Raw genomic sequence first — 5,000 nt, 5'->3', positions numbered from 1 at the left:
GGCACGAGAGGGTTGTATGGTCGGCTCAGTCACCCACCCACTCACTCACCCACTCACTCACTCACCCACTCACCCACTCACTCACTCACCCACTCACTCACCCACTCACTCACCCACTCACTCACTCACTCACCCACTCACTCACTCACCCACTCACTCACCCACTCACTCACCCACTCACTCACCCACTCACTCACCCACTCACCCACTCACTCACTCACCCACTCACTCACCCACTCACTCACCCACTCACTCACCCACTCACTCACCCACTCACCCACTCACTCACTCACCCACTCACTCACCCACTCACTCACCCACTCACCCACTCACTCACTCACCCACTCACTCACCCACTCACTCACCCACTCACTCACCCACTCACTCACTCACTCACCCACTCACTCACTCACCCACTCACTCACCCACTCACTCACTCACCCACTCACTCATCCACTCACCCACTCACTCACCCACTCACTCACTCACCCACTCACTCACCCACTCACCCACTCACTCACTCACCCACTCACTCACCCACTCACTCACTCACCCACTCACTCACTCACCCACTCACTCACCCACTCACTCACTCACCCACTCACCCACTCACCCACCCACCCACTCACTCACCCACTCACCCACCCTCTCACCCACTCACCCACTGACTCACTCACCCACTCACTCACTCACCCACTCACTCACCCACTCACTCACCCACTCACTCACTCACCCACTCACTCACTCACTCACCCACTCACTCACTCACCCACTCACTCACTCACCCACTCACCCACCCACCCACTCACTCACCCACTCACCCACTCACTCACTCACCCACTCACCCACTCACTCACCCACTCATTCACTCACCCACTCACTCACCCACTCACCCACTCACCCACTCACTCACCCACTCACTCACTCACCCACTCACTCACCCACTCACTCACTCACTCACCCACTCACTCACCCAATCACCCACTCACCCACTCACTCACCCACTCACTCACTCACTCACCCACTCACTCACCCACACACTCACCCACTCACCCACTCACCCACTCACTCACTCACTCACCCACTCACTCACCCACTCACTCACTCACCCACCCAGTCACTCACTCACCCACTCACTCACCCACTCACTCACTCACCCACTCACTCACCCACTCACCCACTCACCCACTCACTCACCCACTCACTCACTCACTCACCCACTCACTCAACCACTCACTCACCTACTCACCCACTCACTCACTCACCCACTCACTCACCCACTCACTCACCCACTCACTCACTCACTCACCCACGCACTCACCCACTCACTCACCCACTCACTCACCTTGTCACCCACTCACGCACTCACTCACTCACCCAATCACTCACTCACTCACTCACCCACTCACCCACTCACTCACCCACTCACTCACCCACTCACCCACTCACTCACTCACCCACTCACTCACCCACTCACTCACTCACCCACCCAGTCACTCACTCACCCACTCACTCACCCACTCACTCACTCACCCACTCACTCACCCACTCACCCACTCACCCACTCACTCACCCACTCACTCACTCACTCACCCACTCACCTACTCACTCACCCACTCACTCACTCACCCACTCACTCACCCACTCACTCACTCACCCACCCAGTCACTCACTCACCCACTCACTCACCCACTCACTCACTCACCCACTCACTCACCCACTCACCCACTCACCCACTCACTCACCCACTCACTCACTCACTCACCCACTCACCCACTCACTCACCTACTCACCCACTCACTCACTCACCCACTCACTCACCCACTCACTCACCCACTCACTCACTCACCCACTCACTCACCCACTCACCCACTCACTCACTCACCTACTCACTCACCCACTCACTCACTCACTCACCCACTCACTCACTCACCCACTCACTCACTCACCCACTCACCCACCCACTCACTCACCCACTCACTAACTCACCCACCCACTCACCCACTCACCCACTCACCCACCCACTCACCCACCCACTCACCCACTCACCCACTCACCCACTCACTCACCCAATCACCCACTCACTCACTCACTCATCCACTCACCCACTCACTCACCCACTCACTCACTCACCCACTCACCCACTCACCCACCCACTCACCCACTCACCCACCCACTCACCCACTCACTCACCCACTCACTCACTCACCCACTCACTCACTCACCCACTCACCCACTCACCCACCCACTCACCCACCCACTCACCCTCTCACTCACTCACCCACTCACTCACTCACCCACGCACTCACTCACCCACTCACCCACTCACTCACTCACCCACTCACTCACTCACTCACCCTCTCACTCACTCACCCACTCACTCACTCACCCACTCACTCACTCACTCACCCTCACTCACCCTCTCACTCACTCACCCACTCACTCACTCACCCTCTCACTCACTCACCCACTCACTCACTCACCCACTCACCCACTCACTCACCCACCCACTCACCCTCTCACTCACCCACTCACTCACTCACCTACTCACTCACTCACCCACGCACTCACTCACCCACTCACCCATTCACTCACTCACCCACTCACTCACTCACCCTCTCACTCACTCACCCACTCACTCACCCTCTCACTCACTCACCCACTCACTCACTCACCCTCTCACTCACTCACCCACTCACTCACTCACCCTCTCACTCACTCACCCACTCATTCACTCACCCACTCACTCACTCACCACGTGGGACATCGCTGACAGAATCTGAGACTTTAATTGTCTTGGACAAATCCGAGAAGCTTTAAAGCTCTTTGTCAATGATGTCAGAACTTAGTTCGGATATCAGAACTTAGTTCGGATATCAGAACTTAGTTCGATTATAAGAAACGGGGTAAATTTTTAAAAAATGTAAAATAAAAAATCCTATACAGAAAATATTTTCCCTCAAACCCAGAGGAATGGCCACAGCCCCCGGCACACGAACGTGGAATGGCAGGCGACACATCTTTTTTATTGATTCAGGCTAAGCCTGATCTTGGCTGATGAGACACTGATCCTGTGAAACCACTGTGGGTCACGTGGTGGTGAGTCTATGGATCTCTATGTGAGTAGTCTGTGGGTCACGTGGTGGTGAGTCTATGGGTCTCTATGTGAGTAGTCTGTGGGTCACGTGGTGGTGAGTCTATGGGTCTCTATGTGAGTAGTCTGTGGGTCACGTGGTGGTGAGTCTATGGGTCTCTATGTGAGTAGTCTGTGGGTCACGTGGTGGTGAGTCTATGGGTCTCTATGTGAGTAGTATGTGGGTCACGTGGTGGTGAGTCTATGGGTCTCTATGTGAGTAGTCTGTGGGTCACGTGGTGGTGAGTCTATGGGTCTCTATGTGAGTAGTCTGTGGGTCACGTGGTGGTGAGTCTATGGGTCTCTATGTGAGTAGTCTGTGGGTCACGTGGTGGTGAGTCTATGGGTCTCTATGTGAGTAGTCTGTGGGTCACGTGGTGGTGAGTCTATGGGTCTCTATGTGAGTAGTCTGTGGGTCACGTGGTGGTGAGTCTATGGGTCTCTATTTGAGTAGTCTGTGTCTCTATATGAGTAGTCTGTGGGTCTCTATGTGAGTAGTCTATGGGTCTCTGTGTGACTAGTCTATGGGTCTCTATGTGAGTAGTCTATGTCTCTATGTGAGTAGTCTGTGGGTCTCTGTGTGATGAGTCTGTGGGTCTCTATGTGAGTAGTCTGTGGGTCACGTGGTGGTGAGTCTATGGGTCTCTATGTGAGTAGTCTGTGGGTCACGTGGTGGTGAGTCTATGGGTCTCTACGTGAGTAGTCTGTGGGTCACGTGGTGGTGAGTCTATGGGTCTCTATGTGAGTAGTCTGTGGGTCACGTGGTGGTGAGTCTATGGGTCTCTATGTGAGTAGTCTGTGGGTCACGTGGTGGTGAGTCTATGGGTCTCTATGTGAGTAGTTTGTGGGTCACGTGGTGGTGAGTCTATGGGTCTCTATGTGAGTAGTCTGTGGGTCACGTGGTGGTGAGTCTATGGGTCTCTGTATGAGTAGTCTATGGGTCTCTATGTGAGTAGTCTGTGGGTCTCTATGTGAGTAGTCTGTGGGTCACGTGGTGGTGAGTCTATGGGTCTCTATGTGAGTAGTCTGTGGGTCTCTATGAGTAGTCTATGGGTCTATGTGAGTAGTCTGTGGGTCTCTATGTGAGTAGTCTGTGGGTCTCTGTGTGATGAGTCTATGGGTCTCTATGAGTAGTCTGTGGGTATCTATGTGACTAGCCTATGGGTCTCTATGTGAGTAGTCTGTGGGTCTCTGTGTGATGAGTCTGTGGGCCTCTATGTGATGAGTCTGTGGGTCTCTATGTGAGTATTCTATGGGTCTCTATGTGACTAGTCTATGGGTCTCTATGTGAGTAGTCTGTGGGTCTCTATGTGAGTATTCTATGGGTCTCTATGTGATGAGTCTGTGGGTCTCTGTGTGAGTACTCTATGGGTCTCTGTGCGATGAATCTGTGGGTCTCTATGTGAGTACTCTATGGGTCTCTGTGCGATGAATCTGTGGGTCTCTATGACTAGTCTGTGGGTCTCTATGAGTAGTCTGTGGGTCTCTGTGTGAGTACTCTATGGGTCTCTGTGCGATGAATCTGTGGGTCTCTATGACTAGTCTGTGGGTCTCTATGAGTAGTCTATGGGTCTCTATGTGAGTAGTCTATGGGTCTGTGTGAGTACTCTATGGGTCTCTGTGCGATGAATCTGTGGGTCTCTATGCGATGAGTCTGTGGGTCTCTGTGTGAGTACTCTATGGGTCTCTGTGTGATGAATCTATGGGTCTCTATGTGAGTAGTCTGTGGGTCTCTATGTGAGTACTCTATGGGTCTCTGTGCGATGAATCTGTGGGTCTCTATGACTAGTCTGTGGGTCTTTGTGCGATGAATCTGTGGGTCTCTATGACTAGTCTGTGGGTCTCTATGAGTAGTCTGTGGGTCTCT

At 53.4% G+C, this 5,000-nt stretch overlaps 1 protein-coding gene across 1 annotated transcript in view; it reads right to left on the bottom strand.

Annotated features, from left to right (window-relative positions):
- Positions 1 to 3,668: 3,668 nt before the first annotated feature.
- Positions 3,669 to 5,000, bottom strand: part of LOC116957708 (uncharacterized) — a 12,006-nt gene continuing 10,674 nt past the window's right edge. The window contains exon 2 of the mRNA XM_032980027.2: positions 3,669 to 5,000. This exon is cut by the window's right edge and continues 1,369 nt beyond it. The gene's annotated coding sequence lies outside the window, so the exon portion shown is untranslated.

This window comes from Petromyzon marinus, chromosome 83 (assembly GCF_048934315.1).
Source record: "Petromyzon marinus isolate PM22_M1 ecotype Great Lakes invasive population chromosome 83, UKy_Petmar_22M1.pri1.0, whole genome shotgun sequence".
In the NCBI taxonomy this organism is placed as follows: domain Eukaryota; kingdom Metazoa; phylum Chordata; class Hyperoartia; order Petromyzontiformes; family Petromyzontidae; genus Petromyzon; species Petromyzon marinus.
This window is presented reverse-complemented; position numbering and strand designations above follow the sequence as displayed.